Source organism: Canis aureus, chromosome 29 (assembly GCF_053574225.1).
Source record: "Canis aureus isolate CA01 chromosome 29, VMU_Caureus_v.1.0, whole genome shotgun sequence".
Lineage (NCBI taxonomy): Eukaryota > Metazoa > Chordata > Mammalia > Carnivora > Canidae > Canis > Canis aureus.
Genome location: NC_135639.1, coordinates 2,868,337 through 2,895,944, shown reverse-complemented (window position 1 = coordinate 2,895,944; position 27,608 = coordinate 2,868,337). Strand labels below are relative to the sequence as shown.

Here is a 27,608-nt window from a genome sequence, read left to right as displayed (position 1 = left end):
TCTTTATCTACCACCATATGGGATCACTGGTAACGAATGCTCAGATTTTGTCTTTTCTGGAAACAACTTGATTTTTATTTTTGAATGATACTTGTCCTTGGTATAGAATTCTCAGGTTGACATTTAGTGTTCAGAGCCTAGTGGTAGCTTCCCTTTTTTCTGAGGCAGCCATCATTTCTTGTGAGAAGTCAGCTGTAAATACAATTGCTATTTCTCTGAAGGAAGAGCTCTTCTCCACCATCACATCTGAAGGGATAGGGGCATCTTTTGTTTGTCCTATATGGAATCCTAAGGCTTCCTGGATCTGTGGCTTCATATCTTTCAGCATATTCTGTGTGGGCTCATCTCTCCATCCAAAGGCTCTTTTATTTCCTTCTGGGACTCCATTCACACATCTGTCAGACTTCACTGTATCTGCTCCGCCTCGTGTTCTTCATTATTTTCCATTATTTCATCTGTGAGATTCATTCTCTTCATGTCTTCTGATCTGACAGTTTGCTAATTTCTCTTACTGTGCCAAATTTGGTTTTAAATACATTCATAGCCTACGTTATTTCCAAAATTTATTTTTCAATTCTAGTATTTTCACTTTTTTGAGTAGTTAGCGATTCTTCCAGAATTTTGTAATCTTGGCTTTTATCCTATTGGAATGAACCACAGTATTTTCGGTTTGTATCTGATACTCCTACCTCCTGTGATCTGCTCATTTGTCTTTGCTGGTTTTGTTCATCTTGTCTTGTGTCCAGTCACTTTTTACTTTATATCACATTACTGCGTTTGAAAAGTTGTGTGTAGATACGGTGTGGTACCTAGCATGGCATTCTCTTCCTCCAGCAGTGCTTGTCTGCTGACTAGGGCACTGGCTTTCTGGGTCCCTCCTCCTAGTCTTCGAGAAGCCACATTTCCTCGGAGGTGTGGCTTAGTGGGTGCTCACCCTTATGACTATGGGGTGACCATTCAGGTTCCTCTCCAGCAGGAGGAGCTCCCAGGGCCCTGCAGGCCAGTCTCCCTCCCCTACCCCCACCCCCATGGCTGTGCAGAGTGTATCCCAGCCACCTCTCAGGGATGCCCTGCCTCTAGGATAACACAGCCCTGACTGTTGCTCTCTCTGCACCATGTCGTATAGTTGTCACTGCATGACCCACCCATTTCTCAAGACTGACCTTAAATCATACATCCTGATTTTTAAAATAATGCACTCAGCCTGTCCTCCCTTCCATGAACAGTCTGCATTCCTCTGCCACAGGCAGAGTTTCATGTAGGCAGACATCCCCCCACACACACACATTTTAAGTTCTTTGTGTAACAGTGTCATCTTTATGATGCCTGCCACCTTGCCGCAGAGCCCAGGTGACAGGTGGTGTTGAAAGCCGGGGGTTGCAAGCTGACGTCCACCCTCTGCCTTGTTCTTCCTGCTGTGTCCTGATTGGGAAGGCATGTGCTGTCCAACACCAGCCCTCTGGCCCCATCCAGAATTGACTTGATGCCACGACAGAGGGTTGCAAGTTCATTAGGCCTGGATATATTAGCTGAAGAAATCACCAGTTTGTGTGTTCAGATTGGTGGGAACTGAATGGTTAATGAAATACATGAGTTTTTTGAAATGCCAATTCTCACCAAATCAAAACATGCTTGTGTGGTATTTAACGTGTTTAAATGTGTTCACTAAAGATGATTTATGTTGAAATCTAAATGGAAGTTTGTAAAGAAATACTCCTTTTTGCCAAACCTTATTCTTTATATATAGTTATTTTACTGAGTATTTTTTAAGTATTGATTTAAAGCAGCAATATGGGTGCTTCTGTCTGGCTTTGAGAGATTTACTAATCTTTAAATGCTCGAGACTCCTACTCACAGCAATTGTTTTGGCTATTGTAGAAAGACAGAATCCTGACTTCCCTGATTTAACGGTCTCCAGTACCCATGGAGTTGTCTTGGCTATCATTTTTATTAAACTAGGTGCAAGAATGGAGAATTCCTTCATATCCTAAGATGTTACTGCCATGGCATTGGGGACCAGAGGTATCCAATTTGGCGACCACTCCTGGCTTTTCTATGCCAATTCTGAAGTTGTTAGTTCCTTAGACACCCGTAAACTCCACACCAGATATGATGGTGAAGCCTTAACGCTCAGGCAGTGACATTTCGGGAGCACAAGTGCTCGCGGTGGGACCTGGCTGCCTATCATTAGCACACTTGTCCACTTTATGTGTCTGTTGGTATAGCACCCTCCTGCCCACCCACAGTGGGCTCCTTTTGGTTTGATGCTGCTTCCTCATTCTTTCTGCCTGACCTCTTCAGGCCTTTGTCACTCAGACCCCTTGCTCATCTTTCAGACCAAGGCCTTGGTGGAACGTACCCAATTACCCAGTCACCAAAACAAAATGTCCTAAGAGGGAAAGGGTTTTCCAAAGGAAGAAAATAAGAGAACTTTCTAGAAAGGGAGCTGAAGGAACATGCTTTGGTCCCCATGACACCAGCAAGGGGACAGTGAAGGAGCAGAGATTGTGGAGTGAGCACCCCAGACTGTGTCCTGGAGCCACCTCACTGCACAGACCCCTCTCTCAAGAACCCCTGTGCTGGGGACAATGCTGGAGGCACAGCACTAAGAGGTTGAGGTCCTGTTCTCCCTGCCCTCCTGGGAATCACAGTTGAGTGGATGAGGTCGGTGTTCAGCAGCTAGTGAAGAAGTAATTTGTGGGGTGGTGAGAAGAACAGCCGAGGAGGAGGACCTGGTGCTGTGAGAGCATGGGGGTGGGGCAGGGGGCAGAGAGGGTGGCCTCTGTGTGGGGCTTGCAGGTGGCTTCCAAGAAAGGTGGCGTTTAAATAAGATCTGAGCAATGAGAAGGGGATACCAGAACATTCCAGGCAGAGAACTGTGTGTAAAGTCCTGGTGCATGTGGAATAACCCAGAAGGGAGCCTCTGTGCTCTGTGTAAAGTAGCTGGACAAGAACCAAGGCAAGGGCCGGGCCATCGCAAGGGGCCGACTCAGTCTGAGCTCTGTGGGAGCGTCAGGAACCGTTTGCAGGGAACAGCCCCGGTCACCGTGATAGTTCTGTTAGTGATCTTGGCTGTAGTGTGGAGAACATGCTGGATTTGGGGATGTTGGGGGATGCAGGCTGGCCAGGTACTGGCCCATCGTCCCGGTCTCGGCAGGAGAAGAGAGGAGGTTGGGCTCCTAGCCCGTGACGGGAGTGGGGGCTCGAGATGGGCAGGTGGAGAGGGTGGGGACTGGAGCGAGAGGCCCAGCCACGGAGGGACGATGACGTCCGCGCCGGGCAGCGTCGTCCTAGGGCCCAGGGAGGCCACACGGGCCGAACTGGTGGAGAAACACGGGACAGAGGACGGAGATGTGGATGGAGAGAAGTCCACCTTGCAGCTGCTGACACGAGCCACGCCACCGCTGCTCACCTAGGACGGGAGCCCGGAGGGAGGACAGAGCCGCGTCTCCCTCAGGAGCAGGGAACCCCTGGCAGCTGCCAGGCCCCTCGTGGGCCGCGGGCTCCCAGTGGCCGTGACCCCGCCCTCCTGGCAGCGACAGCGGCAGGGCCCCTTCCTCGAATCGGCCCTGCGCGTCCGTGGCGTCCCTGCGCGCCGGGGCTGAGGGCGGGCGCCGGTTGCCGCAGGACACGGGGGCCCTCCGAGGCCAGGGGTCGCGGCCGCCTTGGCGGGCGGGCAGGGGAGGAAACCCGGTCGGCTCGGCAGAGGCACAGCCCCCTTGCCCGCGGCCGCCGCCCTCCCGTGAGAACCGCCACCGCCGTGGGCCCCGCGGGACGGGACCGTCCTTCACTGTCGCTCACGCGCCTGCTTCCCGGGCAGTGGGAGGCCTTTGCCCCTTCCGGGTGCGCCTCACTGGGTTCCGGGGGCCGCGCTGAGGCCTGGAGGGAGCAGGTAAGGGAGGCTCCGGCCCAGGAGGCGGCCGCGGGGGGCAGACACGCTGGCCTTGCTGTTCAGGCCGGCCTCGCCCTGCTCCCGCCGGAGGGGACTGTGTGCGGCCCGTGCGCCCAGCCCTTCCTCACCTCGGGGCTGCAGGCAGAAGACGCATTTGTTTTTTTTAAGATTTTATTTATTCATGAGAGAAACACAGAGAGAGAGGCAGAGACACAGGCAGAGGGAGAAGCAGGCTCCCCGCTGACCAAGGAGCCCAATGCGGGACTCGATCCCAGGACCCCAGGGTCACACCCTGAGCTGAAGACAGATGCTCAACCGCTGAGCCCCCCGGGGTGCCCCTAGAGGAAGGCACGTTTGAGGGTCCAACTGCATCGAGCTGCGCTTCGAGTTTGCAGCTGGAATTATGTTCTATTTAATAGAAAATAAGCAGTTGATAATTATAATCACTTTAAATTGATAAATTCTTTTAAATAAAAGAAATCATTAAGAATGGCTTTTCTGCAGAAGTAGCACGTGGGGAAATGAAATTTTCTATCTCATTGTGAATCTCTTGGTAAATACGCAGGCAGATTGCGTACGTTAAGATTATGGAAGTAGAATGATGTAATTCACGGGTTAAGCACAGAGAATGCGTTCTCTATGGTGTAGAACAGAGTAGTAGACTCTGTGCAAAAGGGTATTTTTCTTCTGGAAAAAAAGTTAAAATATTGGCTATTTGGACCCCTCAAAATTCTTATTTTCTAAGTCTCCCATCTCACCAGCACGTGAGTGGAGACAATAAGGCCTTTGTGGTTGTTCATAGGTTAGCGGTTTGCTGGATCTGCTGCCTTGGGTGTGATCCATGATCATCCCTAATGGGGCGTGGTGGGATAACCGACCTTTGTGCCAATTTTCCGAGAGATGACTTAAGTGAAATACACATTTAAAAATATATTTTAATATACATATTTTCATTTTTAACTTTACGGTATTCACTTTGTGTTTTCTTACCTCATATCTTTAAATTATGTTCTATTTATTTTACTTGCTGTATGTAATACTGTTTTCTTCCTGGGGTCCAGTTTTCCTGGTTTCCAAGGTTACCTTGAATCAGCAAATCGCTAACTTTTCTATTAATCTCTACGCCGTAAAGAACAGCCTGCTTTAGGTTTTTGCAGACATGCTTCATCCCTTTATTTTTTCCAAAAGGGAAGCTGCTGCGGCGAGCTCACCCTCCTCCCTGAGCGACGCCCCGAACTGGCAGTGAGCAAAAGAAAATCCCATGGAACCTGAAATTGAGGACCTCTCTTTCCACGTAATCAGCCTGGAGGCTGCAGCTCTCCTCCCCGAGCCCCTCCTGACAGGCACTCTTAACAGGCTGCCTGCCCCTCTGTCCCTCTCTGACACCAGTAAGGGGCCTGCTCTTGCCTCTTGTGGCCTGGGAACGCCCTGCTGTGGGCCTGCAGCGTGCTGAGCCCCGGTCTGCTCCGAAGCCCTGCTGGCCTCGCTCCCTGGGCAGCGCCCAGCACGGGAGGAGTGGGGGGAGCACTGAGCATCTGGCTGGGTGCGGGATGCCGGCGTCCCGGGCACCTTGATCACCACCTGCCCCCCGCCCCCACCCCAGCAGCAGGAGGCCTTCCGCTCACAGATGAGGCCTAGTGGCCTTAAGAGATGCAGCGATAAATTTAGATTCTTTTGGTGTCTGCAGGTCATTATTGGAATTATAGCAACTGGCTGTGAGGTCATAAAGTTCCCTTGACAGGTTGTGAATACCAAGCCCCCAGTAACTGCAGAGGCGGCCCGCGTCCTCCTTCATTATCGTCAAGAAACACTCGTCTCAGGAAGCCAGCGTGCAATTAAAAAGGGGAAGCTGGGTGAAGCTGAGTGGCTAGCTTCCGTGCGGGGAGCCTGGACCCCTCGTTCTCCCCTGAGTCGCCGAGGGAAGGGCTGGCTCACTCTGTCGGGGATGTGGCGCGGCCTTCTCTGCCCAGACCCCCGGCCGGGGCCTGCGGGCTCCGTGCTCCCAGGCGGTGCTGCCCTGCCGGCCTTCCTGGGTGGGAGGCAGCTCGGGCGCTGTCACCCCTACGTGGACAGGCCGTGGGCGCCAGGGCCTCACACGCTGTGGGCCTGGAGGCCGGCCACGTCACCTCCCGTCACCGCCCATCACCTCCCGCACGAGGCAGGGGCCCTGGTCCTTGTACCTAACAGACGAGCCCCCCGGAAACCACATCCTCAACTGATGTACCAGGAGGCGGACTAGATGTTTTTGTTTTAAAGATTTTATTTATTCATGAGAGACACAGAGAAAGGCAGAGACACAGGCAGAGGGAGAAGCAGGCTCCATGCAGGGAGCCCAACCTGGGACTCTATCCCGGGACCCCAGGATCCCACCCCGGGCTGAAGGTGGCGCTAAACCACTGAGCCAACTGGGCTGCCCCGCGGACTTGATGTTTATCTGGAACCTTAAACTGCTTATAAAATGCACTGGATCCCTCGGCACTCGGGACAGTGGCCACTTCACGACATTTTAGTGGCACCTGTGGGGTCGCATCCGTGGCCCTGTCAGCCACAGGGTGTGTGTCCCCTGTAGACATAGCGTCCTGCACAGATTCAGCCATAACTGGCCTAAGTTAAAAATGACCTTGAAAAAAGGGTAATGTCCTTAGCATAAAGGAAATGTCATTCATAAGATTATAAGATTTTAAGCGCTCACAAATAAGCGGTTCAGATTAATGTGTTTTTGTGGAAAACTTATTCTGATTAAATTTTGTACTATCAGTATCCGTTTCCCAAACTTCACGAACTTCCTGCACACCTTGAGGATTCTAGGAACAAAATTCGGGAAAGTCTGCTTTGGACCAAGTTGGAGGGGCCCTTTCCTGCAAGACTCCTCAGGTTTGGGTGTGTGGCCAGCAGGCCCACCTCGGAGGACGGGGCACGTCCCCACGTTTCACCAGCAGATGCTTTTCTTCTCCAACACGTGAGAACCTCCTGGATGATTTGGGGGGATCCACTGGACACCGTTTGAGAAATGCTGCTTATTTCCAGGAAAAAGTATGTAATTAAGAGAACAAATGGCATATTTATAAAATGTTTAAGAGCACAGCCTAGTGAATGTTGACCGTCGTGAATGAAGTGACAGGCTGTGCTTCTGGAGGATAAACTTGGTGTCTGCTCTGGGGTCTTCATGTTGGTAACACGGTCAGGAAACAGATCCACCCCCTTCCCGGACTTCATCCTTTATCGAGAGACTTTGGGTTTCCAGCGCTCGTGTGCCGAGGACTTACACCCATCCGTTAGCCTGATGCCATTGAAACAACAACTGGTCCGAGGACACAAACCTAATGCCATCCTTGGAGAGTTCCCGTCAGAGCATTGTGGTTACCAGACAGCGTGTCATGTTCATAGTTACAAAAAGAACTCCTGCAGGCTTCATGGGAATATAGAAGTGTCTCAAAATTAAAAATAATTTTTCTGAAATTACTGTAACTAAACGGATCATTCCGCCTCCGTTATAGCGCTCCGATCCCATAGTTTTTGCAAAGAGGCTAGAGAATGTCTGATGTGGAGAGAAAGGCCGGAGCTGCATCCGGCGCCCCGTACTGCTCCGTAGCAAACGAGCACAGCGTTTCATAGACCTTGTACATTCTTCTCATTCATATCCTATCGATTTGTGACAGCGATTACATGCTATTGTAGTACAGGGAAGAGGGTTTTTTAACCGACTGTATGACTTGTAGACTTTCTGGGGATTTTCATTAAGGTCAGTGAATTGTACAAGCTGAGGAAAGCCAAGCCGGTTGGAACCGACTGACGTGGGGGCCGGCCTGAGTTTAGATGATGTTTCTCAGGCATAGTTTGGGGACCCAGTAGCAGTTGTAGCAAAGCCGCCGTCCAGGGCTGCAGAGCTTCGATGCATTGAGAATCCTCCTCCTCCGACTCCTCCTCCGACTCCTCCTCCGACTCCTCCTCCGACTCCTCCTCCGACTCCTCCTCCGACGACTCCTCCGACGACTCCTCCTCCGACGACTCCTCCGACTCCTCCTCCGACTCCTCCTCCGACTCCTCCTCCGACTCCTCCTCCGACTCCTCCTCCGACTCCTCCTCCAACTCCTCCTCCAACTCCTCCTCCAACTCCTCCTCCAACTCCTCCTCCAACTCCTCCTCCTCCTCCAACTCCTCCTCTTCCTCCTCCTCCTCCTCCTCTTCCTCCTCCTCCTCCTCCTCTTCCTCCTCCTCCTCCTCCTCCAACTCCTCTTCCTCCTCCTCCTCCTCCTCCTCCAACTCCTCTTCCTCCTCCTCCTCCTCCAACTCCTCCTCCTCCTCCTCCTGAGTGGAGGAGGCATCCAGGCGCCAGGAGGGAGGAGGTAGAGCTGCATCTCGGGGACCCCCTCCCTTCCTAACAGAAGGCTGCACCTGTCCTTGCGGCCTTGGTGTTTTAGATAACCGCTCTTACAGGTGAGTCTGGAGGGCCACCTGTCCCAGCCCACCAAGGGCAGGGCGGGATGCCTGGGCCCTGGCCTTCTGGTCCCCTCTGGGGCCTGGTGACCCTCCAGGCCATCCAGAGTGATTGCTACCACTCGTAGGTGCAGGGAGGTCCCCTCTCCACCTCCGCCTTGTCCTGAGACTGGACAACAGGGCTCTCCTTTCCTTTTCTAGGCAGGCTGCTAACCCTGGGGATGCCAGGATGTTTTCTTTCAAAGTTAGAAATATTTCCTGTAGAAGCTGAGATAAGCTTCTGGCTTTTCTGTGACGCACAGACTTTGAGCTCTAGGGTTGGCTCCTTCTCCGCAGCCTCACAGGTAACCGGCATCTTTTGCACGGGGCCTGCCTTGGCCAGGAAGATCTATTTGTTGTGGTGGTTTTGACTGTTGAATTTTTCCCGACTTGTTTTTAGTTTTTGTTTTTGTTTTCCAAACATGTCCACAGCTAATTCCCAACTCGACGTGATTTGGAGCCTTTTGTCCATAGGCTCCCAGGCCCCTGTCCTGCAGCCTGTCCCAGACAGCACATATCCCCCTGCCGCTCGCCCCCCCCCCCACCATCCCCAGGAATATGGTGTGTGCTCTTCTCTGGATCTGAGACTCTGTCCTGGCTTCTCTGCCTGGCATTCTCAGTTTCTCAAGAATATCCTCACCCTTGTCCCTCTGTGACCTTCCCTGACCTCTGCCAGCCCCTCTAGAAAGTCCACTGCCTGTTGCTGGTGGCTTCTGTGGCCTGTACACCCGGTGCCCTTACCACAGGGCCACCCGTCTTTCCCCATCTGTGGCCACTGTCAGACACAAGCCGGGGACACACCACACTTAGTTCCTGAGGAACTGTGTCAGTAAATCCCCGACTACCAAGTGACATTGGCATTGCCACTTGATGCGTGAGCTTTATTGCGCGTTTCCACCGAAGATGCCTGCCCCTACCCCATGCTTCCTGTATCTGCACCCGGTTTCTGTGCCATTCATTACCTGACACCAGGCCTTCATCTTGTGTGTGTGTCCCCCTCTTGTCTAGACGATGGTGCCTTGAAAGTAGCCTTTTTATCAGGCTGGCCTCCAGTATTTATAATATATATCAGTATTTATTTTGCATATTTACCCAGCCAAGGCATTTTAAATATTTGAACCTGTGATGGGAACTGTGTTTTAAATAATATTATGAGGTGTGGCGCATTTCATTCTTCAATGAAGCTTTCCTGGTGTGCATCAAAAGCATGCAGTGTCTCTATCTCCCAAAGATGAAGCCTCTTGTATGGATGCCCAGGGTTCTATTTTTTTTTAAGATTTTTTTTTTTATTTATTCATGAGAGAGACAGAGAGAGAGGCAGAGACCCAGGCAAAGGGAGAAGCAGGCTCCATGCGGGTCGCCCGATGTGGGACTCAATCCTGGATCCTGGGATCATGCCCTGAGCCGAAGGCAGACGCTCAACCGCTGAGCCACCCAGGCGTCCCTTGTCCAGGGTTCTCTAAAGGCATCTGCTGAAAGGCTGCAGAGCTGGCCATTCAACTCCAACAGATGCTACCCATCTTAAAAATTGGTCCAGGATAAGAAAGTTATGGAAGAATCAATAATACAAAGTTCTTTCTAAAATTCTGCTCTTTGCAAAAGATCCTATAAAAAGAGCCTGGCAAAAAAAAAAAAAAAAAAAAAAAAAAGAGCCTGGCAGGTGAGACCAGGATCAAAGACTTAGAGATCCCATTCCTGACAAAAGTCTTGTGTTCCTTAACCTATAAATTCCTCCCTGAGTTCAGCAATAAGAAAATAACATTCCAGTTGGAAAATGGGCAAACCAATTGCACAGACTCTCAACCAAAGAGGATATAAGTTTGGTAGGAAGCACAAGAAAAGATGCTCCTCCTCAACCAATAGGGAGATGCAAGTCACAGTGCGACACCACTGCACGCCTGCCTGCCACTCTGGGGAACGGGATGGTGGCTTCTCAGGAAGCTAACCTGCAGCCTTCTTGTGACCCAGCAGCTTCTGGTCACACACCCTACAGAAATGAGAATTCATGTCCACACAAAAGCTGCACCCAGATGTTCAGAGCAGCTGTACTTACAATGGCCCCGGATTTGGGAACAACTCAAACGTGTCTCCCAAGGTTGAGTGGATAACTGGGCCCACTCACGATGAGTGCTTACCAACAGAAAGCAAGAACTGGGGACTCAGGACACAGCTTGGATGTGGCTCAAGGGCACTGTACAGAGTGGAGAAAGCCAGCCCTAGACGGTATGGTTTTCTTTGTGTAACACTCTTGACGTGACAAACATATGATGGTGAAGAGCAGGTCACTGGTCAGGGACTGGACTGGGATATGGTGGGAGAGAACAGGGCTTTGGTCTGCTTGGGGTGGGGGGAATGTAAATCTAGGCATGTAACAAAACCACATTTTAAAAATGCAAAAATGGGGACGCCTGGGTGGCTCAGTGTTGAGCATCTGCCTTCAGCTCAGGGCCTGATCCCGGGGTCCTGGGATAGAGTCCTACATCAGGCTCCCCATAGGGAGCCTGCTTCTCCCTCTGCCTATGTCTCTGCCCTTTTCTCTGTGTGTATCTCATGATTAAATAAATCACATCTTTAAAAAATAAGTAAATAAAAAAATGAATAAGATGCAAAAATGTTTTTAAAACATCCTTAAAAATCTTTAAATGTTAAAATGTACGTAGAACCTGGTGACCTCTGAATAAGATTGTAGTTTAGTGACTGGTACTGTACCAATGTCAGCTTACTGGTTTTGAGAAAGCACCAAGATTCCTAAAATCTTATCGCTGGAGAAAAACTGAGTGAGAGGCACACAGAAATTCTGTCCACCATGGTTCTTATGTCTTGTGAGTCTTAAATTTGTTCAAAAGTTTGAAAAAATCTATACCTATTACAGACCAGTTTAAAAAAAAAAAAAAAAAAAAGAGAGTGGGCTCTGCTCCTGTGAATCCCAGAAAACCAGCTTCGTGCATGAGTGCAGCAGCGGGGGGCAGACCCACTCTTGGAAGGAAAGTAAGTCCCAAAGCTAAAAGATGACTTTTCCACCCGACGATTGAGGGAAGAAAGGAAATTCTTAGGCTAGAAAAAAAAAAAAAAAAAAAAAAACATAGGCTGAACTCAATCCTGCTCCTTGCTTATTCTTTGATTAGCTTCATTACCTCGAGTTTTAATGACTTGGAAGAACACAGATCCAGAACAGCCAAGGAGAGAATGTCCGAGTAAGTGTAGGCTTCCGCACGCGACAACTTTTAGCGTTGTGTGGGTATGAAATATGGAAAACTTCTCCCTGACACTGATCACATTTGAAACTTCATACTTTCTTAATTCAGTCTGTTATTGACAGTAATATATTTTAACTCGAGAATGTGTTCATTCAGTGCATATTGACTTGGCTTGTGAGAACGTCCGCGGTACACGCTGACATTGGATTTCCTGTCATGGTGACTTAGACGTGAGGACGGCAGTGAGTGATTCCTGCCAGTCAAGGAACTTTCACTGGAGCCCCACTTGAATGGTAATAATCTGCTCCTGTAATTGCTGTGGAAAAGGAAAACCCTCTAGAGATTTTACATCTAATCATTTATTTATAAATCTGTAGATGGCAGTCTGCGGAATACGCATCGGGGGTCAACTTTGTGCTCAAAACAGTTGCCTGATGTTTACATTTCACAGTGTATTTTTTTAACAGTACCTCCAGCCCCCGTGATCACAAAAGGACCCTGGCTTGCTGGTAGCTGCTCCGCGCCTCATCCCATGGCCCAGCCACTTCATTACAGATGCCTCTGCAGAGGCTGGTCCCCTCTGTATTAGCTGAAATATGCATGTTTTTCCATCTCATTAATTCAGTCTACATACAATTAATTTTTGCCTATTAATAAACCCCTTGGTGTTAGTGACAGCTATCTAAACCACTTCACCTAGTGTGGAAGAGAAAAGTGTGCTTGCAAATTTCCACCCCTCGTCTGCATTTTTATTGTTGTATTTGTGGGTTGGAGGGTGTCGCCGCATAAATCAAGCATTGCAAGGAAATGTAAACTGCTGAACCTGGCCTTAGACCAGCTGATGGGGAAGTTTGAAATATTAATTAGCTCCACTTGCATTTGGGGTGGGTGGAGACATAGAGAAGCTGTCCTCGCTCTTTGGGGTCTCCAGCCACAGGGAAATTTATCAGAGCCTAGAGAAGTCCATTTTTTCTTTTTTTTTTTTTTTTTCCAAATCTAAATACTCAACTAATTTGGACACTGCTCAAAGGACCCCTTTTCTGTGTTTTCAAATCTCATAATTTCTCTTAAAAAACCCTCTAAACAGAAGTGATTGTGCATGTGACAACTCCGCCTGGTGATAATATTCAAAGGGAAGAGGAAAGTACCAAAAATGAGACTAAACTTTGAAATCGAAAGGAGACACCACTTCCTATGAGACATGGGAAAGTATGAAGTTCCCCCAAGACCCTGGTTTACTGTGTGCTTATCTGCCTTTGCGAGAGGACGGGTCTTTGCCACAAATGAAATTTCTCTCAGTTCACCACCAGCCGGGAGGAAATGCAGTCCTATACAGGTGTTAAGGATTCTTAGGTTTCTTTCATGGATTTGTAAAAAGTAACAGTCACCATTCACAGAAAGAGGCATTTTGATCTAACTGTTGGCCTCCTAAAAGTTGCTGGGGTGGCTGGATCTTTTCTAAGTCAAATGCATCTCGGATATGAAGCTAGAGTTTATGGCAGGCCTGAATAGCTGATGAAACTGTCCACGAGAAAGGCTTTTGAGCGTCTTTCGTGGTAAACCCATAGCCGTGACATCAAGTGAAAGTGTCTGGACTGTTCAGTGAGGAGATTTAGCCAGTGTCGTTGATCAGCTAAGTTGGAAGCAAGTGGTTGATTGGAAGATAAACATTCAGTTTGCTGATTTTTAAATATGCCACATAGATCAAATTTATTGATTATAATGATTAACAAGAATATCTTATCAAGAATATTTAGTAGGGACGTATAACGGCTTTGAATAAGACTCTGCATTTGGGTACTGAGCACAGGAACAAAATCTCCTTGGTGTCTGCTGAAGCTTCCTGTCCAGCCATAAGTAGCCTTGCCCGTTCCCAGTAGCCGATATGAGCTCTCGGCGGAGCAAGCTCTGTCCTCCCAGTCCTCCTTGAACACCTTATAACGCCTTCCCATGCTCTTCAGGCGATGATGAGGCCCCTGCGCCTATCGGCCCTCTCTCCCTCCTACCTGCGGCCTGTTCCCCTGCACCCCTGGTGCCAGTGTGGCCTGCTCTCCCTGGGTGGTCTCCTCCCCTGCAGGCCCTTTGTCCACTCAATAGGTTGTGCTTTCCACTACTAAATGGTGTGAAACAGAAGTTCGGTGCCTTGTGCAGTGAGCAAATGGGTTAATACCAAGTACAGTTGACTGTTGAGCAATGGGGGTTAGGGGCACTGACCCCCTCCTAAAAAATTCACATACAACTTTTGACTCTCCCTGGCCCCCCAAAAAGTCCTTAAGAGGCTGCTGTTAACTAGTGGGGAAGTTAATAGCCAAACTTCGTAGCCAACTGCTGGTGAGGAAGCCTCGCCAGTAACACACGGTCCATTAACTTGTATTTTCTTTATGCTATGCTACGTGTGTTGTTTACGGTAAAGTCAGTGAGAGAAAAGGCTGTTAAGAAACTCCTAAGGAAAAAGCGTTTGCAGGACTGTAGTGCAGCAAACAAGGTGTGCCTACGAGCAAACCCGCGCAGTTGTTTGAGGGCCACGGGTGTTCAGAACAGTGACGTTCAAATCCCTGACTGTGCTCTGAGCTCACCCAGAGAAAGTCACGTCGATAATAACGAACCGTTTCGCGACGTCTAATGAAGAGACAGACCGTCGGTTGGCTTCTGAGACGAGCAAGTCAACCTCTCAGACCACGAGGTATCCGCCGCCCCTGTGATGGGTCGTCTGCACGCGCAGATCTTACCCTGCCCTGGTTTCTGGCTGATCGACGAAGTGTTTCTGTTGTACTATCCGCGCGCCACAGTGGGTCGTTCTCCCCTGCTTCTGAGGACCGGCCCACGAGTCCCCCTCCCCTTGATGATTCCTGAGACCACGCGCCGTGGCAGCTGTGAACCGGCCTCCACTTCATGCCACTTTTTAACGTCAGTTATAAACAGAATTGCTGGTCTGGCTTCAGAAGTTTGCATTTCTGCCCGAGAACATTGGTCGGCTCTTCCGACCTCACGTCCAAAGCAGTAGAAACAGGCAGATGCTGGGAAGCACTGGTGTCTGGTGGGTAGGGGACCACAAGCACCTTCTTCTAAAAGGGGGAGTTCGGGATCCCTGGGTGGCGCAGCGGTTTGGCGCCTGCCTTTGGCCCAGGGCATGATCCTGGAGACCCGGGATCGAATCCCACGTCGGGCTCCCAGTGCATGGAGCCTGCTTCTCCCTCTGCCTATGTCTCTGCCCCTCTCTCTCTCTCTGTGACGATCATAAATAATAAATAAAAATTTTAAAAAAAATAAAAAATAAAAAATAAATAAAAGGGGGAGTTCTAAAAAAATAAAATAAAATAAAAAAATAAATAAAAGGGGGAGTTCTTTATGCTGCTGTTAATAGAGCCAGAAAAAGGAAAACCGGGATCTTTAAAGCAGCTTCTGCGGGGCCATCAAGGTAGACCTGGAGGATAATTCTACACAAATAAGAAAAAAGACCGTAAGCCTGATCTTTGTTATTAAGCGGCCTTTGTCCTGAGTGTCCTACTTGCCCTCTGCCTGGTGCACAGGACATGCCACGAGCGAGTACTAGCTCAGGGCCCCGGAGAAAGGAGTTCGAAGCACCCAGGAGGAACATGGACGGAGAAGAGAGAGTGCGCCGTCCTGGCCTCCAAGCCAACGCTGGCATCTTCTGCACCACGGACGTGGGCAGAGCCAAGGGCCTCGCTCTCTGGACCTGCCCCCCTGAGAGCACAGGGCCGGTAGGCCATGTTCATCCTGCCACCCCCTTAGCAACTTCTGGAGTGTGTCATAAACAGTAGGTGCTCAGCACGTATTTACGCACCAGAGAGGAATGGCCAGCTGCCCGTTCGCTTCGGTGAGGGAGAAAACCTGTGCACACTTATGTCCCTGGAAGAGGGACAATTGTACCGTCAGCCCTTAGGAGCACCTCTCCTTTCCCAGAAGCTGGGGAATGCCGTTGCTCGGTGTTACATAGTCTTCGGGGGTATTTTTAGGAAGAAACATCTGTTTCTTTTTGATCCTTTGTTTCTTAAAATGTTCAGCAGAGTCACACATTTCTAGTAAGTGTATTTTATTTCACGTTTTTTCCATAAAATATTTAATTGAAAATGGCAAGTGGGATAGTTTGCAGTTTTTTCCAAGCTGGGGAGTTCAGCTGCAGACCCAACTGCTGCCAGCTTCTGGTTTGGTTCCTGGAAATGGCAGTGAGTTGGTTTTTTTTTTTTTTTTTTTTTTTTTTTTTTTTATCACATACATAATAATTAGCAGGAAGATGTTGAATTTTCATAAGTTAGGAGTAAGAGTAGTGTGGGTACCGAAAAGGGGACCATAGCTTGGGAGTTGTGAATGTTTGCGTTCAAGTCTGACTTCTGTTTAATTTTTTTTTAATTGTTTTAAAGAAGAAAGCCCGGGTGGAGCCGATCCAATAGTTAACACAGGCATACTCCCCTTCTCTGTGCTCTTTGGTCTATTCTCCCAAGTAGTTACGCCAGCTCTTTTGAAGACATGGCTCGCCAGGCAGAGGGCCATTGCTGTTGGAAGCGTTGAGATCCTTGGCCCAGCTCTTGGTCACACTCTGGTCAGCTGGGCTGAGGGCTGACAACTCTGCACTCAGCTGCTTTGCGCTGTGCAACTTCAGATCCTTGGGGTCCCAGGGATTTCTGGGGGGAGCCAGCAAGGCCAAGGACACGAGAGGAGATGACGGGCTGTGATAAATCTGAGAGTGCATAACGTCTAACACGATAGGCCGCATGTGGTTGTGTAAATGGAGAAATGCTAAGTCTCTGTGATAGAGTAGTAGTGGACTCATCCAGGTGGGTCTTCGGTCCATGCAAGTCTGGTGAATCCTGGGCTCTGGGTGGAATCAAAGCTGATAAGGGTGAAAATCCCCTTCTGTGGATCTGGCTCAGAAAACGACTTCTTAGATGTTTCAGGTTTTGGTCAGACCAGAGACCTGCACTTGAAGCGGTCTGTAGCCATGGAAGCACATATCCTGTGTTGGCATGTATCTGAACCCATTAAGAAGTTCAGTTATTAAGCCTTTTAGGGAATGTATGAAAAAGTTGATGGGAAGCAAAATCTTAGCAGGGGTACCGTGGGGCACCAGAGCACATCAAAATATTTGTTTATTCCTAAAATCCTAAGTCACTTCTATCACCATGATTTTTCACTTAATCCCTCACCCACCATCATGAGTCCTTCACAAGAGGAAGCGAAGTGTCCATTGCTGTGAGTGACAGCGATGCCTGAAGTCCTGGGCTGTGCTCATGGGATCTGTCAGGCGTTGAGTGTGTAGGGCAGAGGGTAAGAACACTCGGTGGCACCTGACGTGGGCTGAGGGTGCACCTGCAGCCACAGGAGAGCTGGAGTGGCACCCACCAGCAAGGCCTGTCCCCTGGGCATCCCGTCTGTAGGACGGCAGAGGGCTGCGGCCACACTGGCTGGAGCTCGGGGGTCCCTTGGGGGTGAGCCTGCGTCAAGGGCGGGGAGGGCCTCTAAGTAGCTGCAAATACAGAATTCGGAGCTGATTCTGTGTGCCTGATGAGTCAGGAAAGTCTTGCGAGCAGGTTGGTGACGTGGACCAGGCAGCATCTTCAGATTTACCTGGTTTTAGCAGGTTCTCTGGATGGGAGTGGAGTGTGGCCAGGACCATTCGAGGGCTCCTGTCATTGTACGGGATGCGGGTGAGAGCTGTGCACGGACAAAAGGAGAGGAGATGGGAGACGTCACAAAGCCAAACCCCGCCATGTTCCCAGGGGTTTTCAGACGTGGGTCAGTAGGAGAAGGTTAGTGCCATGTCACCGGCACTAGGGAAATTGCAAGGTGCCATTGCTTTAGGGAAGAAGCTGCGGGAGACATGGCCAATTGAATTAGAGGTCATGACCAGCACCCAGGTGGCCATTCAGAGCAGGCAGCTGGCTGAGGGGAGCCTCGGGGGCAGTGGGCTCTGTTTGTCACTTGTGTTCCCTGCCCAGTGACCCCTGACACTGAGTCCACACCACAGGCCTGGGCAGCAGTCGGGGTGGGGCAGAGAGAGTCAGGAGGAGGAGGCGGCGGTGGCAAAGGGTCTGGTGCAGGAGTCAAGCAGAGATGAGCGGCTGGACATCTTTCCAAGAGAAACCAGAACCCAGATCGCCTCCCATCTTGCAGTTGATGCATGTGCCGCATCCAACGTGATGCCAGGTGCACAGGGGGCGCTCTGTCCATACCCCTGCTGGATGCATGTCAGTTAACTCTGCAGCAGCACCTGAACCAGGCACCTCGGGTGGGTGGGGGTGGGGTGGTTGGATGTAGAATTGATGATGGAGGAGGCACTTAAACCAAGGCTTATGTTCCAGCTTGGAAAAGCACTTGGACCTGGGGGGCATTACAGGTGGGAGGACCCGAGTGGAGTGACAGGGAACCCAGGGGTGAAGGGAACCATCTGGACAGACCTAGACCAGATACTAAGCACCTTGCAGGCCAGATCACCGTTGCCACTCCTGCTCAGCTCTGCTGCATGCATATAAGCAAGTGGGCGTGGTTGGGCTCCAATAAAACTTTACAGAAATAACTGTGGGCCAGGTTTGGACCATGGACATATTGAAAATCCCATGTGGGGACAAATGTGGCATGAGTGGTGGTTTAAAACGCTGGATGATTGTTGGCGAGGAGGGGCTGTAGGCAGCAGTGGTGGTACTGGCCCAGCAAGAACAGGGGGGAGCTGCCGGGCTGCAGGGGAAGGAAGAAGAAACTCACGGTTTCCCTCTGCGTGAAAATGGCCCAGAAGGACAAACTGCATAAATGCAGGCAGTCTCTCCTGGCAGAGCTTTGGGGACCCCAGATCCCCTTGCTGCTGCTCATCCCTTGTTCCCAGGATAGGCAGTGATGGGCCCTGCGATGAATTTCCTGCAGTGAACACGGCTCTCTGGCAAAGCCAGGCAGCGCAGAAGCAGGTTGCATCCAGGCGTCTACACACAAATGGATAGATGTTCACGATGCAATATTAATACACCAGTGAAAAACCAAGCAGCCTGTAGGATTCTAGTTTCTGGTCGATCATTTTTGTACCCGGGCCTGTCACGTGGTCTCCTAGGCATAGACAGACCTGACTGAGACAGTAAGAAAGCCAGAACAGATGAAAATAGTTTTTTTTTCTTTTTTTAACCATGACAGCACTTTTTAAGGTGAGAATAAGGCCACTAATTCTTCCCATTTTTAGTCGTACTATAATTTCCTATTACTTGTACCCTAAGCAGCCACAGAACCTTGCTCAGTAGGTCTTGCGTGAAGAGGGGATGCCACTTGTTAGAAGCAGCAATTTCAATCCATTTGCTCCATTTTTATCAGCACTAAATAATACCTTTTAAGCATCCTACTGGGATCAGGGCAGGAATGCCCGATAGAATGCAGGATGCCCAATTAAACCCTGCTTCCGATAAACAGTAAATCATTTTCTCATCTAAGTACTATGAAAGACTTTGTTGATCTAAAATTCAAATTTAACTAGGTGACCTGTATTCTTTTTTTTTTTCCATTGTGTACAGTCGATGCGCAATGTTACTTTAGTTTCAGGTGTACAACATAGTGATTCGCCATCTCTACGTTACACTGTGCTCACATGTGTAGCTGCCATCTGTCACCATACAACACTACTAGGGTACGGTTGACTCTTCTCTGTGCTGTACCTTTCATCCCCATGACTTCCTCATTGCATGCATGACTGGAAGTCTGTACCTCCCCATCACCCATTTTGCCCACCCCTCACCTGTCTGGCAACCATCAGTTTGTTCTATTTATAGGTCCAGTTCTGCTTTGTTCTTCTTTGTTTTATTTTTGAGTCCACTTGTGAGTGAACTCATACATTATTTGTCTGTCTTGGTCTGACCCCCTAGATCTATCCATGTTGATGCAAATAGCAGATCTCCTTTTCATGGCTGAGTAATATTCCTTCGTTCCTATATACCAGTTCATGTTATTCATCTATGGATGGGCATTTAGGTGGCTTCCATATCTTGGCTATTATAAATAATGTTTCAGTGGGGGGCATATATCTTTTCAGATTAGTGTTTGTGTTTTCTTTGGGTAAATACACAGCAGTGGAATTACTGGATCACATGATATTTCTATTTTTAGTTTTTTGAGGAACCTCCCTACTGTTTACCACAGTGGCTGCACCAACTTACATTCCCACCAACGATGCACAAGGGTTCCTCCCCCCTCCCCTCGCAGCCTCGCCAACACTTGTTTTTTGTTGTTTGTGATTCTAACCATTCTAACAGTTGTAAGGTGTTATCTCATTGTGTTGATATGCATCTCCCTGATGATGAGTGATGCTGAGTATCTTCTCATGTGCCAGTTGGCCATCTGTATGTCTTTGGGAAAATGTCCATTCAGGTCCTCTGCCTATTTTTAATCAGATTATTTTAGCCTTGACTTGTATTAATCCTTTATGTATTTTGGATATTAGGCCCTTATTGGAGATGTCATTTGCAAACATCTCCCATTCGGTAGGTCACCTTTTTGTTTTGTTGATGATTTCCCTCACTGTGTGAAAGCTTTTTATTTTGATTTTATTTTTGCTTTTATTTCCCTTGACTTGGTAGACACATCTAGGAAAATGTTGCTACAGCCAATGTCAGAAAAATTACTACCTGTGCTCTCCTCTGGGATTGTAATGGTTCAGATCTCACTTTTAGGTCTTCAGTGCATTTTGAGTTTATTCTTCTGTATGGTGCCAGGAAGGGGTCCAGTTTCATCCTTCTGCATGTTGCTCTCCATTTTTCCCAACACCATTTTTTAAAGAGACTTTTTCCCATTGCCTATTCTTGCCTCTGTTGTTAAAGATGAATTGTCTATATAATTGTGATTTTGTTTCTGGGGTTTCTGTTCTGTTCCATTGAGCTGTCAGTTTTTATGCCTGTACCATGTTGTTTTGATTGCTACAGCTTTATAGAATATCTTATAATTTGAGGTTGTGATACCTCCAGCCTTGTTCTTTTTTCTCAAAATTGCTTTGGCTACTTGGGGCATTTTGTGGTTCCACACAAATTTCAGGATTCTAGTTCTGTAAAAAATGCTGTTGACATTTTGAATAGGGATTGCATTAAATTTGTAGATTGCTTTAGACAGTATGGACATTTTAACAGCATTCTTCCAATCCATGAGCATAGAATATATTTCCATTTGTTTGTGTCATCTTCAGTTTCTTTCATCATCATTTTATAGTTTTCAGAGTACAGGTCTTTCACTTGCGTTGTTAAGTTTATTCCTAGGTATTTCATTATTTTTGGTGCCATTGTAAATAGAATTGCTTTCTTAATTTCTCTTTCTGCTACTTTGTCATTAGTGTATAAAAACACTGCCAGTTTCTGTTAATTTTGTATTCTGCAACTTGACTGTATTTGTTTGTTCTAGTAGTTTTTTGGTGGAGTCTTAGGGTTTTCTATGTATAGTATCCTGTCAACTGCAAATAGTTGGCAGTCCAACTTCTTCTTACCAAAACAGATGCCTCATTTCTTTTTTTCTTGTCTGATTGCTGTGGCCAGGACTTCCACTACTATGTTGCATTAAAGTGGTAAGAATGGGCATCCTTGTCTAGTTCCTGATCTTAAAGGAAAAGCTCACAATTTTTCACCTTTGAATATGATCTTAGCTATGGGTTTTTCATAAATGGCTTTTATTATGTTGAGGCATGTTCCCTCTAAACTGACTTTGTTGAAAGTTATTTTTCTGCATCTACTGGGAGATGATTTTTAGCTTTGATTTTGTAGATGTGGTATATCTTGTTAATTGATTTGCAAATATTGAGCCATCATAGCATCCCTGGAATAAATCCCACTTGATCATGGTGAATCAGCTGTTTAGTATATTATTAAATGGGGCTTATTAATATTTTGGTGAATTTTTCATCTATCAGGGATATTTATTTGTAGTTCTCTTTTTTGTGGCATGTTTTTCTGGTTTGAGTATCAGGAAAAGATTGGCCTCATAAACATACATGGAAGCTTTCCTTCCTGTTGTATGTTTTGGAATAGTTTGAGGAGAGTAGGTATTGATTCTTTTAAATGTTGAGTAAAGTTCACCTGTGAATCCATCTGGTTCTGGACTTTTATTTTCAAGAGAGTTTTTAAAATAACAATTCAATTTCATTAGTAATAGTTGGTCTATTCAGATTTTTTATTTCTCACTGATTTAGTTTTGGAAGATTATACGTTTCCAGGAATGTGTGCATTTTTTCTGGGTTTGGTTTGCTGGAATGTAACTTTTCATAATCTATTATAACCCTTGTATCTCTATCATCTCAGTTCCTTCATGTCTGATTTTATTAATTTGAGTCCTTTCTCTTTTTTGATGGGTCTAAGAACTTATCAATTTTATCTTTTCATAGCACTATTTCTTGGTTTCATTTTTTGCCCATTTTTTAGTGTCTTTATCATTTCTTTCTGCTCTGATCTTTATTGTTTCCCTTCTTCTACTTAACCTTGAGCTTTGTTCTTTTTTTTTTTTTTTAGTTCCTTCAGTTGTTAGGTTGTTGGAGCTTTTTCTTGAGGTAGGCCTGAATCACTATATATTTCCCTCTTAGGCCTGTTTATGGTATGTCCCAAAGATTTTGGGCAACTACGTTTTCATTTTCGTTTGTTTCTGTGGGGTTGTATTCTCCTTTGATTTCATTACTGACCCATTGGTTGTTCAAGTAGCATGTTGTTTAGCCTCCACATGTTTGTGGTTTTTCCAGTTTTTTCTTGTGATTGATTTCTAGTTTCATACCATTGTGGTTAGAAAAGATACATGGTATGATTTCAGTCTTCTTGAATTTATTGAGGCTTGTTTTGTGGCCTAACGTGATCTCTTCTGGAGAATATTCCATGTGCACTTAAAAAGAATGTTGTTTTTAATTGGAACATTCCATATATGTCTGTTATGTGCATCTGGTCTAGTGTGTTATTTAAAGACACTGCTTCTTTATTGATTTTGTTTGATGATCTAGCCATTGATGTAAATGGGGTGTTAAAGTCCTCTATTATTATTGTATTGCCATCAATTTCTTCCCCTGTCCGTTTATTTGCTTTATTTATGTATTTAGGTGCTCCAGTGTTGGATGCATAGATATTTAAAATTATTATAACTGCTTTTTTTTGATCCCATTATCATTATATAATGCCCTCCTTTGTCTCGGTACACTCTTTGTTTTAAAGTCTCTTTTGTCTGGTATCACTAATGGTACCCTGGGTTCTTTTCACTTCTGTTTGCATGGTAAAAGCTTTTCATCCCTTCAGTTTGGGTCTGTATGTATCCTTAGGTCTGAGATAGCTTATAAATTGGTCTTATTTTTTATCTACACCCTCCCACCATATGTCTTTTAATTGGAGCATTTAGGCCATTTACATTTAAAGTAATTACTGATGGCATGTACTTAGTGCCATTTTGTTCATTGTTTTCTGGTTGTTTTTGTGGTGCTTCTGTTTCTTTCCTCTTGTGAGCGCTTTCTTTGTGATTGGTGAGTTTCTGTGTTGTTTGGCTTTATTTTTGTTTATCTTCTATGTTTTGGGTTTGCCATTACCACAAGGTTCATATACAACATCCCAAGTATATAGCAGTCTATCTTAAGTTGACCGTCATTTAATGAACAGTCTTAACCTGTGTTCCTCAGAGGGAGTTTGCATTTCCAAGGATCTAGGAGTTCTGTGAGATTTTAAAATTTATGTTTGCATTGCAGTTAAAATGTTTAAACATCTCACTATTCATAAAGGTAAAATACTTAATGTAATAATCACAGTTGAGATGTTTTTATACAAGACTTTACTTTTTTAAGTTACTGCTTTTCAAACTAGAATTTTCTTGAGTGAGAATCTTTTGAAAAGAAAAGGATCCCAAAATTCTCAGACCTCAGACTCCAGTGTAAGCCAAGGACTTAAATTCAGAATGGAGCAAACTTGAGAGGCCTCCAGACCTCTGTAGGCATGCTGTTGGCGGATGCAGAGAAGTGACATCTGTACAGAGAAATAAGGCCTAGTTCTAGGCAGAGGGAACTAGAGATTTGGGACCAGAGAAGAGGAGAGAGACTCCAGAACATTAATAATTACATTGTATTTGTGGTTGGCAGAATGATGCAGCCCAGAAGCCCGTAGTCTGACCTTGGGGATTGGGTGACCCTGCCTGGAGCAGCAGAGAGAACATGCTCTCCATTCAAGCTCCGATCAGATACATTTTCAGTGGGATCTACTGTTTCTTTGTCCCCTTCTGCTCTTCTCAAGCTCTCAGGGTGGAGGCGTTTAGGGGTCAGATCAAGGCTTAGTGCTCTGAAATGCTGCCTCCTGGCTCCAGGGTTTGCATGCAGGGCCTCTTCCCTTGTCTAAACTGTCAGAACACCTGTAAATAAATGCTGCTTTGTTTTTGCTGGAAAACCCTGTGACACCCCCTTCTCTCTTCCCTGGGGAGGGCTGTGAACCGGGTCCAGGCGTGGAGCTTACGGTCCACAGACCCGCCTGCCTGCAAGTGTGACAGCCTCCCAGAGGGCTGTATTGATTTTTTAAGAGGAGGAAAAAGGCATATAAAATTGGACTTTCCAACCTTCTTGGAGTAGAAATTGGTGCTTCCAAAGGGAATTTTAATTGGCTGGCTTTGCAGCTAAAATGTTTTCTACCTCTTTCTTTTTCTTCTTCACCCTGCCTCCGTTCATCTTTTTAGATTCCCCCAACCCCGTTCACTTATACTTCCTACTCTTGAGCATAATTGGGTCCTTTACTGGTGGGCTTCTGATTGGAAGACCTCAGGGTGTTGCTAAGTTTGAGCACCCTGGAAGGAAGGCAGAAGATGCTGGGGGAACAGCCAGCTCACAGAAGGAAGGGGGTGAAGGGGGGAATGGCATCTGTGCTTGCTGTTCAGAGTGAATCATCCTTCAAATTGAAAATCTTGATTTCCAGTGCCAGTGACAATACTTGTTGAAGAAGTACAAATGTTTTCTGCTTCTTGTAATCCACTTCTTGCAAATATTAGTACTCTGGAAAAAAGATTTATTTTAATAATGTGAGTTTTAGGTTTTTTTTTCTGTAGTTAACATTGTTTTATTACCCTATATCCTTGCCAGAAAGCGCATTTTAAGAGTTTCAATTCAAAATTAAATATGACCTCAGTGTTTTAAAATACAATTACATTAACTGTCCATTTAATAGTTGCTTAAGATTTTTTTGGCCACTAATGTATAGTCAATATACTTGTCTGATATTAAATACAGGGTTTTCAGCCATGCTCACCAGCTAACGTGTTCCAGCTGCAACAATAAATGGGAGCAAAGGCTTTCTGAGAAAGTGAGCTACAGAAAGTTGTTCCCAGATGAAACTGCAGTGTTCTCTTATATCATCAGCTATGCTTTTCTTTAAAAACTCCACTGTGTTTGATAATAGGGAAGGATCCATTATTTATTTAGAACTGTACAAACCAATTTACAAGACAGGTAATTTAGTGGCAGGATTATTTATTAATGAGCCCAGTACACAAGTTAATGGGACTAAACCCTGTGGAGGTCATCCCTCCTATACAACACATGCCTTTTGGAGAGAAAAGAGTAGTATTCAGAACATTCAGTTATTCTTTTAACATTTAAATTAAGACACGTTCCCTTGCTACGATGTAAAATGTTTTTGTTTCTGAATTGCATCACAACAAAGTAGTCTTGAAGCTGTCTGGAGATCAATTTTGTCAACCATGTTAGGGGTAGATATGTTTAGCTCCTGTTAGTACCAAAGGCCTGAGAACCAGGAAAAGGGGCCATGGCTTCCCAAGGTCAGGCACATCCCGCCATCCCTGACGCATGCTTTGCATCTGCAATGCTCTGTCCCATTGCTCACCGCACATTTCAGAATTCCCAGTCACTGTGGGAGGGGCATCTGTGTGCCTGCTTCCTAGGAGTGGGCTTCCTTCTCATGTCTGTTTTCCCCCAGAATTGATCCCAAGGTAGTGATCGCAGAGGGCCCACCAGAGCCTTCTACATGTCTGGGGGTGCGGGTAGGGAGTTCTCCCCACTTAGGAACCTCTTGCCTCTTTCCACAATGATCCAATGGCCACCTCTTGGAAGACTGAAAAACCTAATGGAGAAATGAGGGGCAGCATAAGTGGCCTACATAGAATGTATGTGTAGTCATTGAAATTCAACCTTTATCTATAGTCAGAGAATGAAGATAGAGCTAAGTATGCTATTTAATTTCATCTTTCTTGTGTTTCATCTCATTATGCATTTGATTGCCTTATATCTGGAGCAGGGAATGGAGCTGCCATGAAGGAGACCCACTTAGTTTTGTGTCTTCAAATCCGAAACACTTCCAGATTTTGACTGTAGAGTCCTATCAAAGCAAGCAAAATTGGAAGTGATGTCCAGTCCCTGGGCTTTAACAAACTTTGTTATTCGGCAGACTGCTACAAAATCTGAAAAGGCAGAGAAATGTAGCTTTCACTGTTTAGAAAATCTTTGTGGGTTTTTCTTCCCCCTAGGGAATGGTTTTCAGCAAATTATTCATTGGAAAAATGAAATCTGAAATGCAGGTGTTTTTCAGTGCACATGCTATGGTGGCTGTGCTAACACCGTTGCATCTTGTTTACTCATTCACTCAGCAGGCAGGCACTGAGCACCAATAATGTGCCAGATAGGACCCCAGGGCTGTGAGGCAGGTTGAGATCAGCTCCATGATAATGCATGGTTCTTCATTCACATACCTGGAGTAGCCTTCGTGGCGAGCCCATCCAGCTGACTTCATGCAGCCTAGGCTGACATCTGCCCTAGCAAAAAGCCTGGCCTGCTATTTACCAAGCCACGTAGAACAATACTGTGGCTTTTTTCACCCCTGGGTCCTGCTTCCAGAGGGCTGAGTGTAAGGAAGATGATGGGCCTGGGACAATCTAAGGCCTAGGCCTCTTACCTGTAAAAATGTTGTGTGGATTGGTCATCGAGGCATTTAAATATAAACATGGCCTTTCTTTAAGGGTATAGACCAGAAATGCCCAGTCGGCTGCTCCCTACAAACCTGAATCTCTATAGTATAGGCACCTAGTCGGTCTTCTTGGAAGTGTCTAGAATATAAAAACTAGATTCGACCCTCAGATTCCCATTGTCTTTGAATTGATAAGGTGGTAGGTCTTGGCTGTAGTCTTATGGTTTAGGGGAAACTTTATAGAAGTTACATAAACATAAGAGAATAGACCCAAATACTATATAGGAAATACACTATCAAGAATAGAGCATGTAGGGATGCCTGGGTGGCTCAGTGGTTGAGCGTCTGTCTTCAGCTCAGTGCATGATCTCAGGGTCCTGGGATCAAGTACTGCATCAGGCTTCCTGCAGGGAGCCAGCTTCTCCCTCTGCCTCTCTCTTTGTGTCTCTCATGAATAAATAAATTTTAAAAAACAAATTTTAAAAAAGAGTAGAGCATGTAAACATAGGGTCTTTTAATTATAAGGAGTAACTGTTTTCATTTCAGCAATGATCAAGAATACTGCAGGTTCATGGTCCAGAGAATAAGGTCTTTGGAATCAGACAGACTCTAGTTCAAATCCTGGTTGCATCCCTTATGCATTAGTTACTATCACATAACTTCTGGACTCGGTTTCATCTTCTGGAACATACAGATAATATCTCCCTCGGGTTATTGGGAGGAATAAACGCAGAACAGTTTTTTTAATTAAATACCTGGCACATGTTAGACAGTAAATAGCAACTGAAATTTTATGCAAGTGTTTACCTTGACCTTTTTCCCTATAGTTGATCCTCACTTTTCTTCAGTGGACTCCTCCTTTCCAAAATGCCATATTGTGTAATGAAGGTCTGACATTGAAACAGTTCTCTTGATGGGGACTTTGGTAGTCAGTTGCCTTGACCCCCTGGCTGACCTTGACTGTGTTATTGAGAGGGTTGGGATATGAAATTGCATGTTCAAAAGCTAATCCTCTTTACCCATCTTGACTATAGCCCTGAGATTTTCCCATTTTCCTGCTACTTTCTTTTATACTCCTAACACCTCTTTATTGTAGGGAGCAAAGGCCCTCAAATTGATGTTTCAGTTCCTCTATTTCCCCAAAATCTTATAGCC

At 46.5% G+C, this 27,608-nt stretch overlaps 1 protein-coding gene across 1 annotated transcript in view; it reads left to right on the top strand.

Annotated features, from left to right (window-relative positions):
* MGMT (O-6-methylguanine-DNA methyltransferase) overlaps positions 1 to 27,608 on the top strand; it is a 283,175-nt gene that overhangs the window by 198,387 nt on the left and 57,180 nt on the right. The window lies entirely within an intron of this gene.